Source organism: Ambystoma mexicanum, chromosome 10, assembly GCF_040938575.1.
Source record: "Ambystoma mexicanum isolate Mex_15411 chromosome 10, UKY_AmexF1_1, whole genome shotgun sequence".
Classification (NCBI taxonomy): domain Eukaryota; kingdom Metazoa; phylum Chordata; class Amphibia; order Caudata; family Ambystomatidae; genus Ambystoma; species Ambystoma mexicanum.
The window spans coordinates 1,437,412,830-1,437,426,051 of NC_090932.1; the positions used below are offsets into that span (position 1 = coordinate 1,437,412,830).

Sequence of the window (13,222 nt, forward strand, 5' to 3'; positions counted from 1 at the left end):
TAACGGCATGGCAGTTTAAATGAGGCTTACAGAAGTTGATAGTGCCAGGTTAATTTATTATTTGGTAGGAGATCAAATAAAAACAAAATAAAGACAGTAAAAAAAGGTTAATACAGTGGGAAATTCCCCAAGACAAGCAAAGCCTGTAAATGCAGTTATAGATAACCATTTATAATGCATCTGTTAACAGCGTAGTGGTTGCTCGGCACAGATCTACTATTGAAAAATGAACAAATTAATACTTCTATTACAAAAACGCCAACATGGGTTGAATTATCACGTGGAATGGCCAGCCATAATAAACCTGTAAACGTTTTTTAAAATACATTAACCGGTCTTGTCCCTGGATACTACATGAAAGCAATATTTGTGTGGGAAGGTTAGTCAGCAAAAGACATAATGTGCCCTCTTTTTATGTTCCCCTGTATGTTTTCTTTAAATACTGGAAGAGCTTGATTTATAACTATAAAAACTATATAAATCTAAGAGTTCAATGTAACTGTTCGGAGGATGAGAACAATAGGAAATGCATGAACAACTTTTACTGTTACACCAGCCATTTCTTTAAAAACCTGCTACCGGAGGCCACCAGGGGGCGTGGGCAAGATGGCCGCCTGAACTTGCAGCACCGTCCGTTATCCCGAAACACTACGAGTTCAGGAGGAGAAAGGGACCCGATCCGCACAACAGCTGCAGGATCATATGTCGGATCCCCCTGCCCATTGAACGGCGTTGCCCCGGGCACCGGAGGTGCCCAACTCGTCGAGATATCAGCCCGGCACTGCGAGGCTGCCCTCCCCCACTCCCGAGCACGCCTGGAGAGAGGTTGCGTGTGCATCCAACACACAGGAGCATGGCGGCTCTGGAACGTAGGGGGCTGGGGGGCACATCGCGCGGGGCCGTGGCCGTCTCCGGCCTCTGCGGCGCTTGGGCTCACGCACATACCCAGGAGCTGGTGGAGGAACACCAAAGGAGGAGGGGTCCTCCATTCATTGAACCTCTGTAGAGGCCCGCCCCTCACCCGCGGGCCCCGGGAAGACCCGGGGCACAGGCAGCAACGGAGGTCAGGGGACACTACACCGGAGCGGGTCGGGGTTTCAGGCCCTGCCTTCCCCCCTCCGAGACTTCTCTGGATAGAAAGCATTGCAGTGGGGCCCACACGAAGAGGACTGCGGTGCTCCATCCAGACGCCACCATCACCACGGAGGGGGTGCTGGTGGACCCAGCCCAGGGGACTTGCGCTTCCCCACTACCCTCCCCCACCCCCCACGGGGGGCATACAAAATTGAGGAGCGCCGGCATACAGCGAGGACACAGGTGAGGAGTGGGTGGGGGGTGACGCCTGGCCCCCCCCTCCTGCATCCCCCAGGAGGGATAACAATAATCGGGTGCCCCTGGGGAATTACAACGCCAAAACAACACTGCAGACGCAGGAGAGGGGAGAGGCCCTCCAACTGGCTCCAGGGACAGGACCCACTCGTGAGCCAGCTACAAGGGTCCCTAATGAGACCTGTGATACACGACCAGATGCACTTTGGGGCCTTCCCTCGGCCTGGACCCGAGTTCTGAGCGCCTACACCATCACAGCAAGCAGCACTCGACGGTTGAGCCCGCCTAACACCCATCCCATTGATCACACAGTGACCGGTCACTGGGCTGACTCTCGGATGAGGTGCCAGATGGAGGCGCTCCAACACATAGAAAGCTCAGAGTGCACCACCAAGGTCGAGGGGGGCCCACCATCACACCTTGGGGAGACGCTGCTCACCCCCAGCCTGCTAGCAGACCCACGCTGATAAGGACAGACACCCAGGGTAGATAATGGGGAAACTTGACAGGCCACCGTCTAACCCCAGCCATGCAGTGGCTGGGATTAGACAGAGACAGTGACATCTCTGCCAATGCTCTAACCACAACAGTGCTGAGACCCCGGACCCTCCTGTACGCCTGGCCCCCACAGCACTGCCACGGCACGAACTCCATGAACTGGAAGGAGACACTGTCCAAATACCAGTATCAGGCCGGAACAGTTGCAACGGCATCTGGGGGCCCTCCCGTCCCACCTCCAGACTTAGGGACCATGCTGAACAATATTCAGATGATCTTGGAGGAGATCAGAGGGATAAGAACAGACATGGGGGCCAAACTGGCAGACCTCACGATGAAGGTATCCACGCCAGAAGGAGGCGAGGTTCATGGTAGTGCAACGGTGGGAGGAAGAACTGCGCTTCAAGGTCGACGATATGGAAAATAGAGAAAGAAAGAACAACCTGTGGATCTTTGGCCTGGTGGAATCGGGCGGCGAAACACCGAAGGGTCTGGAAGGCAAAGTCCAGGACATAAGGATTGTATTGGGTCAGACGCTGGAGAGGAGACCATACTGGACAGAGTTCATCGCGCAGGAAGAGGAGGAGGAGGAGGAGGTGGAGGAGGAGGAGGAGGAGGAGGAGGAGGTCCCCGCTCAGTCCTGGCGAGACTCCACTATTAAAGAGACAAGGCCAAGATCTTGGAGAGAGCCAAGAACCTGCGAACCATACAATACGGGGACTCATCGGTTGCTAGCCATCAAGATCTGTCCGCCCTCACGCTGCTGATGAGGAAAAGGTGTGGTAACCTCACCAGATGGTTACAGGAAAAGGGGGTCAGGTACCGCTGGGGCCACCCCTTATGCCTCGCGTCTGAATGGCAGGGGGAGAAGCACCATCTTGTATCAGGAGGACATCCAAAGGGTTACGGATGATCTAGTGGGCGGTAGACCTGCTCCCTCGGAGGTTTGGAGTGGAGGAGATGTGGACCTAGCACGGGCTCCCAGGGGCTCAGATACACCCAAGGGGAAAACTAGGGTCAAAGGCACCCGAAAGTTCCAGAAGACTAGACGCCCCTCCTCCACCTCTGAGGGGCGCTTAAAGTGATATTGGTGTTGTTTCCCAAAGGGCTTTCACGTTGCGTCTCACACAGTTGCCCCAATGGGGGGCCACGAGAAAGGTGTTGACCGGCCTGAGCTCTGGTTGGGTCAGGTAGGCTCCCCAGGTTACATAATGGTTTTGATAGTTCTTAAAGACAGGCGAGTGTTAACTGGCCTACATTTGTTTGTTGAAGAAGAGTTTGGAGCAAAGTGTTGTGGGTACTGTGTCGGGGTGGAAGGGACGCAAACGGATGTTTTTCTAACCGGAGATCACTGCAGAATGTTGAACACGAAGCTACAAGTGAACGGTTAAAGTTTGGGTAACCCACTAGGTAAAAGTTTCGGGGCCAAGGACGGGCCCCTGGTGGTTCATTGACTGATCCCACTAAGTTCTGGGGGATGAAGACGAACGCCTCATTGGTGGGGGGGGGTGGATAGGATGGGGCCGGGGTGGATAGGATGGGGCCAGGGTGGATAGGATGGGGCCAGGGTGGGAGGAGGGTTGGCAGGGGGGAGGAGGGGATATCATGGAGCGAAATAGATTGGGAATGGGTTAGTTTGATAGGAGTTTGGGGGAAGGAGGGGTAGCGGTTGGGGTAGAATGGAAAGGGAATAGCCGGATCAAGCCATGGCCCTATGCTTTACAATGGGCTCATTACCGGAAACATACAGAGGCGTACAAAGAGGTTGGGATCAAGGATGACAATGGTTGAAGGTAGGATAGTGTTGCAAGTTCCTGTGATCGGTGATTACAGTAATGGTATGCCTGGCACCGAGAAGATAATGCCGCCAAGCCTTGAAGGCGGATTTGATGGCTAACAACTCTATCGGTAACCGCATAGTTTAATTCGGGGGCCGAGAATTTTCTGGACCAAAATGCTACTGGATGAAGTTGACCGGTTTCCGGATCCTTCTGGGACAGGACAGCCCCCATGGCTAAACTGGATGCATCGGTTTCAACTATGTATGGGAGCTCGGGCGTGGATGCTTTAAGACAGGTGCCGACGTGAATTTCAATTTCAGTTCTTGGAAGGCTTTTTCAGCCTCTTCGGTCCACAAGAAGCGTTTGTTTTTTCGCAAAAGTGCTGTGATGGGGTGTACAACATATGAGAAGTCAGGAATAAATCTGCGGTAGAAATTAGCAAATCCAAGCATGCTTTGCACCCCTTTAACTGAACTGGGTGATGGCCACTTGAGAATTGCGTCCACCTTTCGAGAGTCCATTCGGACTCCTTTTGGAGTCAGGATAAATCCAAGGAATTCAACTTCTGTAGCATGAAAAACACATTTTTCCAATTTTGCATATAACTTGTGCTGGCATAGTTTCTCAAGGACTGCACAAACGTGCTTAACATGGTCTGATTCTGAGGAGGAGTACACTAGAATATCGTCTATGTATACGACAACACAGACGTCAATGAGTTCACGAAGGACATCGTTCATAAAATACTGGAAGGCTGCTAGTGCATTGCACAACCCGAAGGGCATCACCTGATATTTGAATAATCCGTACTTGGTGCGAAAAGCGGTCTTCTTTACACGTACCAGATGATATGCCCCTCAGAGATCTAATTTAGTGTAGATGCAAGCATCCTTTACTTGGTCTAGTAGTTCGGGGATCAGAGGCAATGGATATCGGTTCTTCACCGTGATCTGGTTTAATGCGTGGTAGTCTATGCACGTTCTGAGGTCACCTTCCTTTTTGGGCACGAAGAATAAAGCTGAAGATGCGGGGGACTTAGATGGACGAATGAAGCCATTAGCAAGGTATTGGTCCAAGTATTGTCGTAGGTGGCGGTTTTCGGATTCCGTAAGGGCGTAGATCCTACTGCATGGAGGTTGTGCACCGGGTATGAGGTCGATTTGACAATCATATGATCTATGAGGTGGTAAGGTGTTTGCCTGTTCTTTTTGGAAAACATCCTGGAATTCTTGATATTCCTGAGGTAACTGCATGACTGGATTAGCGACTGTGGCCAGGCTTTTGTTCAAGGTTTTTTCCGGGTAACAGGTGTGTGCACACTCCGGGAAGGTTACTCTCTTCTCTCGCCAATCAATACAAGGATTATGTGTTTCCAACCAAGTTATCCCCAGTATTATTTGGAACTGCGAGGCTTTGATTAAGTCAAACACAATAGTCTCTCGATGCCCATCTTGACCCAACAGTGTCATCTCTGAGTTACAGGCCCAGAGGCAATTCAGTTCCATCGACTGTGGTGATAACATCCAAAGTGGTCTTTTTGCAGAGAGGTAGATTCATCCTAGAAGCCAATTCGTGGTCCACATAGTTTCCTACGGCCCGCTATCAATGTATGCCCTAACTGCGTGCATACGTGATGGCTGCCTTGGATCAATAAGGACCTCTACGCTTGTCGGGCGTGGTCGTTTCCCAAATCAGGCTCTGTTTTATTTCTATCAGCAACTCCGACTACTTTCTTGGATGGTTTTATAGGGCAATAACGTAGAAAATGTCCCGAGGCCCCACAGTACAGACACAACTGCATCTGTCGTCTCCTTTCTCTTTCTTTTTGAGTTAAGGGTCCCTTAACCCCCCCCGATCTGCATTGGTTCTGATGCATCTGTTCCTTTGGGAGTAACTTTGGGTTTAACCAATACCCGATTCTCGAACTTAGCTCGATCAGCTTTTCTATTCTGAAGTCAGTGGTCTAGCTGGACCACTAAGTCTATATATTCTGCGCAATCCTGAGGTGGGTTCACAACTTGGGTCAAAACATCTTTGAGTTCACCCCGAAGTCCACGATGAAATAATGTAATTCGCTTTACCTCTGGCCATCCGGTTTCCACCACCAACCTATTGAAGGTTGCAATATAAGTTAGCAGGTCCTGGTTTCCTTGTCGTAGGGATAGAAGTTCGTTATCCAGGGCCTGTCCCTGTGAATGTCTGGCGAATAGTCTTTCCATGCTCAATTGAAAACCCTGAAAATCCCGAAGAAGAGGGTCATCCTGGTTGACTAATGGAATTGACTAATCCGCTGCGCTGCCACCAAGGTATGACAGTACAAAGGCTACTTTGGCTTGGTCGTTTGGAAAAGCTCCTGGTCTGCATAAAAAGTGCAAGCGGCATTGGTTCATGAACACGGCGAACCTTTTCGGGTCCCCAGCAAAGCGTTCGGGTGGAGCTAAAGGAATGCTCCCTGGTAGAACCACTTGCACAGGGCTGCTCGATGAAACGGGGGTTGAATTCCCCCCAAGTCCAGGTAGTGGTGTTTGCCCGGCTTGGTTTTGCAGCAGTTGTCTGGCAAGATCATCAGTGCACTCCTTTGACACAATCAGTTCTCTCCTGAGGGCATTCGTTTCTTGGCACGCGGAGTGCACTTCTGCCCTAAGTTCTCCTAACAATTGGGCTAGTTGGTCGGTTTCTGAGGTCTCCATTACGGCCGGGTGGGGATTTGTAGATAGGCTTCGCGTTCTGTTACGCTCACCTGGTTCCCACAGGGGCATCGATCGGACCCGGACAGCTGCGGTCTCCACCAACGTGATGCGTAGTGAAGAGATGACAGTCTGGACTGGCCCACCTAATCTTGTCTGCTGGACTCGTAGAAGTATTCTCCTGCAAGTGGAGAAAGGGATTTAGCCACCTGTGGACTTTAGTGATGGCCCCCCCCAACTGTTCTCGTTCTCCCCACTAATCACCTCCGATATGCCCTCTTGGTAACCTTACCTTATGTTTTTAAATGATGAGCTCTCCATCCTGCATGGCATGCAGGGGCGCGTAGATACCAGTTACTTAACTGGGTTGAAGGTACTGGAGGAGTTCCGGAGGAATATTGACTCCAGTGTCTATAAAGTTCAAAGAGTTCAATATGTCCGATGTTCACTCTTGTTCCATTCCCTCGTTAGGTTGCAGCTGGGTCCAAAAGAATATTGCCTGGAGGCAGCTGATGGCGTTCAGGTAAGAGTCTGTATTACCAAACACTGTCCGGTAAAAGTTGCATGAGTTTAACTTGCGGTTTTCTCTCCCTTTATAGGTGCGGCATAGAAAGATGCAGTGAATTAAAGGATAAGACTTCCGGTGGTAAAGCAGGTAAGCCTATGGTGGCAAAGAGATTGTCTTTGTCGGTTTTCTCGGCTCACCTTGTTATTCCTTTTGTTTTCCCCCCAGGTGCTGGGTTTCGACGAAGAAAATTATGGAGGCAGCGCCGAGTTGAAAGATACGGTGGACTGGTGAGTAACGCGGCGCTGCTGCTGGCGAAGCGACGCATGCTGAAATAATGTCCTTTCCAGGCTCGGAGATATGCTGGGTCCGGAATCAGGTAAGGAATCAAATAATGTCCATGATCTAATCTCTTCTCCTTTCTTTTCCTTTTGTCTAGGAGCTCCGGATTCGAGGCGGGCGTGGCAGAAGACTGAATGCTGACTTGCAGACACGGTGAGCGTTACGCTGCTGGATGCAGAATAACACGAAGCATGAGCTGCTGTTCAGGCGTGGTTTAAATAGCCTGCAAAGTAGTGCCAGGTAAGAAGTCCCCCAGAACCACACCCGAGTAAAAAATAGTCCCTGTAATAAAATAGTCCCATCCAGGCCTCACGTTGGCTTGGACTCATTTGCAGCATGGTCTGCATAAGGTAAGTAAAGTCTATAAGCCTGGCGCCTATGGCGCCAGGACTGATTTCTATGATGAGCCTGGTGCCTAAGGCGCCAGGACTGAATCCAAACAGGGTTTTAATGAGTATCTGGATGCCTGCTCCTGGGGCTGATGGACTCGACCCGGATGCCCGGGGGTAGGCATCATGACAGCTAGGCACACTGAATGTTAAAGGCTTAAACTCTCCGAACAAGAGATCTTTGACTAGTAGCATGTTCCGCAAACAGTTAATGGTCCTCTTCTTACAGGAAACTCACTACAAGCAGGGTAAGGAATCGATGATAAGAGGAAATGACATTGGGTCCAATTTTTGGGCCTCCACAGAAGTACCAAGAAGGAAGGGGTAGGCATTCTCCTGAGCAAAGCCCTCCATCTCACAGAAGTGGAAACCAAAAGGGGTTTTGGAGAGCGGTTTTTGGGGGTCAATGGTACCTGTGAGGGCAAACGGGTCACATTATATGCGCCCAATACGGGTCAAATACGGTTTCTAACCCAGATTTTCTGGGTACTTGATGAATGGGTGGAGGGGGCCATGATACTGGGCGGTGACTTTAACCTCATAATGGACCCCCAATTGGACTGGTGGTCAGCGAAGGGTGTGGGGACAAAAGGAAGTACCAAGGACAATCTAGCCCTGCAGGCTCTTCTAAGGGAACATTATTGGGTAGATGTATGGCGAAGAGCGTGGCCAGGTCCAGGGGGGATACACCTTCTTCCCCCCCCACACCATACATACACAAGGATCGATCTACGACTGATCTCTGAGGAGGAGGGGGGGGTGGCTGAGCTACCAAAAGTGGAAGCAATAACATGGTCTGATCATGAGCTCCTTGTGACAAATTGGTCCCTGCCGCGTCCCCGAGATCCTCTCGATTACATTGTAATGAAACACTCCTGAGGGACCCGGTTTTCAGGGAGTTCCTGGGGAAGGAAATGGCAGCATACTTTGAAACAAATGACAATGGGGAAACAGACATAGTGATGGTATGGGAGGCTGCCAAAGCCACTTTCCGGGGTCTCCTAATAGCTGAGGGTTCCAGGCGTAAGCGGAAAAGGGGCCTGATCGAGAATAGGATCCGGGTGTAACTGAAGGCCCTGCGGGCCAGGCTCAATCTCGACAGGGAAGACCAGGAAGCCCTCCTGGGGGAAATGCGAGACAAGAGGCAGGCCTTACAAACGGTCCTTATAGGGGAGGTGATTAAGAATCTGAGGTACACGAAACAAAGATTCTACGAACGAGGAGACAGAGTGGGGACTCTCCTGGCACGAAGAGCGAGGGGATCTAGAATGGAAACGAGGGTGGGGCCCATTAGGGACAAGGGGAGCAATATGTGTAAGAAAAGGAAGGAAATAGTGGAATGCTTCGCTGACTTCTACAGGGAACTGTACACCAAACAAGAGGGCGAGTCGGCAGAAAGAGAATCAGGCGTACCTGTCCGAACCTCCATTGCCCTGACTGAACCAGAGCGCGAGGGCCTTGAGGGGTAAATACCAGAAGAGGTGACATGTGCCATAAAGAGGTTGAAAGCGGGAAAAGCCCCGGGGGGCGATGGTTATACAGCAGATTCTATAAACCGTGTCAATCCATCTTAATAAAACCACTGGCCAAATTGTTTAATCAAATTAGGAACCAAGATTCAATCCCGCTGACGTTCCCACAAGCCCCAATTACCGTAATAACCAAACCAGGCAAGGACCAGGCAGAATGTGGCTCATACAGGCCCATCTCCCTCCTCAACCTAGATGCTAAAATCTTTGCCAGAATTCTGGCCACCCGACTAGAGCGATGCCTCTCCTGCCTGATCCACCCAGATCAGATGGGATTCGTGCTAAACAGGCAAGGCTCTGATAACATGCGCAAGACTCTCCATGTATTGAACTCGAGGGTGGTCCGTGAAGAGGGATCCCTCCTACTGGCACTCGATGCTGAGAAGGCGTTCGATAGGGTCAGCTGGGCTTTCATGGGGGAGGTTTTCTCTTCTCTGGGGATGGGACCGAGGTGGTTGGGCTTGATGCCGGCTCTATACTCCACTTCATCAGCTAAGGTGGTTGCTAACGCAAAGGAATCAAGAGCTTTCTCCCTGGGGAGAGGTACAAGGCATGGATGTCCTCTATCCCCCCTAATATATGCACTGGTCATGGAGCCCTCGGCGATCTCTGTCCGAAAAGATGAGGCAATCAACGGGGTACGTATAGGGGATTCACATTGCAAGATCGACCTGTTTGCCGATGACCCATTGCTTTATATCACAAGACCCTCTCAGACGGTCCCCCGGGTGATGGAGGGCCTTACACACTATGGAGAACTCTCTGGGTTTAAGGTGAACCTTGGGAAGTCAGTGGCATTTATAGGGGGAAATCTGACAGACGCAGAGGTGGACTACGTGGGAGGGCTCCCCTTTCGGCTTTAGAGTGACGGTTTCAGATACCTGGGTGTCCAAGTGACACGCAGCCCAGATGACCTCTTCCCCAAAAATGTTTACCTGCTCTGGTCTCAAGTCAAGAGGGATATGGAAAGATGGGCAAGGTCGGGACTCTCATGGATGGCTCGTTTCAATCTGGTGAAAATGGTCATTCTCCCCAAGTTCCTATTCCTGTTCCAAATGCTCCTGGTGCAGGTGCCCAAGACATTCCTAATGGAAATAAAACAAGCCCTCCTGAGATTCCTTTGGGCAGCCAAGAAACACAGGATCTCATACAAGGTTTTAACTAGGCCCAAGGACGACAGAGGTGTGGGGTTCCCGGACTTTGACACATACTATGAGGCTTCCCAGTTGAGGGTCTTGACAGATCATTTCACCCCGGGGATGGAAAAACAATGGGTAGCGATGGACAACAAGGTTCTAGCCCCGGTCAAACTAGATGAGTGGCTATGGGTTCCCAGGGCGCGCATCCCGAGAAGGGTCCTGCACCACCCGGTATTGGGAGTCCTCTGGTCAGTGTGGAGGGAGGGAGGGAGGGAGGTTACTATAGATGGCTTACAACCTGGCCCTCACCATCGAGTTGTATCTCGGACCCCCGTTCATAGACTAGGTGGCTGAACCTGCTGCTTTCCAACAGTGGTATGAAGCTGGTTTTAGCAGGGTGGGTCAGCTCTGGGTGGGGGGCTCCTTTATACCCCTGAAAGACCTGGAGGAGGCTCTGGGGTTGGGCACTCTCTCGCCGTTTCGCTATCTCCAGCTTAAGGGGGTCCTCAGCGAGCCCTCATGGGGGGTTACCCTCAGCAGGGACCTGACAGACTTTGAGAGGCTGCTCATCTCAATCCGGGGCTCCAAGGAGTTATATCTCGTTTCTATAAACTCCTCCTCCTCCTGTCGGCTCCAAGGGACCCACTGCCAGCGCGGATACAATGGGAAAGAGATGTAAGGGGGGTAATTGATAACAAAAGGTGGACCAAAATGTGCCGAGGAGCTAACCGCTCAACGGCCTCGCTCCAATTCCGACATCAGGCTTTGAAAGTGCTGCACAGGTGGCACTAGCCCCCGCAGAGGATTGCTAAAATGAGTACAGGCTACAACCCGCACTGTTGGAAATGTCGCAGGGTCAAAGGTGACTATATACACATGTGGTGGAGGTGCCCGGTGGTACAGGCATATTGGGGAGAGGTCCTATCCTGGATTAAGCGGGTTGATGGGGAGGACCCTATGTCCATGGCTCCTCCTTTTTGGAAATGAAGTGGGGAATGACCATGAGAAGACTCAAGGACATATGTTGCAGGTCATGTTGGTGGCTGCTAGGTGTTGCCTGGCTCAGAAGTGGAAAAGTCTGCACATGCCAGGAGAAAAAGAGTGGGTCACTAAAGTCCGGCCTATTTATGATATGGAGTTCATAACGCATCTTATCGATGAATCCAAATCAAACATTGAGGAACTGTGGCTCCCTTTCTTTGAAAAATATGGGCGCCTGGCCTGAAGTGCCAACAACACGCAGGGGGACCACCCCAAATTTGAAAGGCCACCAGAAATTACACTGGGCGTGGTTGAAGTGCTACATGAGACATGGGCCACAGAGGACACAGAGCTGAGCCCAAGATTTCAGTGTGCAGAGAAATAAGGTTCTGAATCATCCTTGATATGTTCACCGGGAGCTCTAGACGAACTAGATGCTTGTGCTTGTTCCATGGCTAAGGTGGGGGTGGGTTGGGAGAGGGCTACCGTTATAATTGTATTACAGAGGATAATGTTGACATACAATTTAAGATGTTATAACCTTAAATGCCAATAAAGTATGATTTTCAACAAAAAAACCTGCTACCAATATGGTGCTCCAACTTAAGCATAATCTAGTTGTTTGGAATATTTGTTCTGATCGATTGTTATCACCAAGATGGCAACAATTCCACTCTGAATGGTCTAACCGTCCAGGCTGCTAATGCCCAGAGTGGTGCCAGAAGGAAACCTGCAAAACAGTTGTTGTTGCGTGTAAGTAGGGAGAGGATGCTGCAGACAAGGTAAGAACACACTGCAAATGGGTTTCACGCTGATGGTAGACAAATTAAAGTAAAAGGTAAGATTACATTGTATTCTCCCTCACTGCTTTTTCCAGATAATCTCATAATTGACCAATCCAAATAGGAAGGACATCATATTATATTGTACAGTATTTATAGGAGTGAGATGCCAATATTTGGACCATTTTATATATAATTCTGCAGTTTTAGATGTCAACCAATTTTTTTACAGAATTTCTAGTGGGGAGGAAATCCAGTTCTTAAAATTTTACTAGAAGCAAATTTGATAAACTTAGATAACATTAATATAATTGTGATGGTACTATATATGTTTTGAGATAATTTGCTATATTATTATTTAACTTTTATGCTTACGTGATGAATTGAAATGCGTTGCTTTTGTAATGAAAGTGTTCTTAATTCTGTGGAAGGTTGTCTTAGTACACCCAGGATCACAAATAAACGTAAACAAAATAAAATTAAAATAACTGACAATATTATCCTCTGAAAAATAATGTACCTGTGAGTCCATGGATTCACCAAAGAAAATGAAAAAATAAACAACTCCTAATGTGTGACTCGCCTGTAAAGGTCAGGCTAGGTAAAAAAAAAAAAACAAGATGGCGGCCAGTGATTAGGGATGTGTGATCCCTTGCACCGTGCTGGGCAGAAGAAAAAATAGCAACCCATCCCCACATTTTGGAGCTGGGCTGGACACCATGGAGGACAGCAGTGGACTGTGACCAGATGCGGATGATATTGGGGGAAGAACACCACCCTCCCTCTTTTTGAAATAGTACGAGGATCTTTGAAATGTGCGAGGTGCGTTGCGGCTGCAGGAAATTGGGCCTTGTCTTACTGAATGGATGCTGGCAGCTTGAAAGTAGAGGAAACAGCGTATGGGTGAGCTGTTCGAGCAAAGCCGTAGTGACAGCTGGCTTCTCTGAAGCAGGATAGTGGTAGAAAGAGGAAAAACATACTACTCAGCAGGCAGTAGGAAAGGGCTTCTCAGCCGGTGTTTGACTTATTCGAATGATGAAATAAAAGGGCCTTGTCGAGACAGCAAATTCACAGCAGCTGATATTGGTGCTCGGAAAGTACATTGCAAACAAGAAGGAGGATGGGAAAAGAATGTGCCCTCACGAGAACGAGTGCTCCTAGTTGGGGAGGTACTGTTGAAGCCGGGAACATTGAAATTGCAAGTAACCTGTGGCAAGTAGCAGCATACAGACTGAAGGTGCTTTGGCTGTGAATTGACAG

General features: G+C 49.8%; 1 protein-coding gene across 1 annotated transcript in view; it reads right to left on the minus strand.

The window, feature by feature from the left end:
* Window positions 1–13,222, minus strand: part of PTPN11 (protein tyrosine phosphatase non-receptor type 11) — a 1,257,273-nt gene that overhangs the window by 991,311 nt on the left and 252,740 nt on the right. The window lies entirely within an intron of this gene.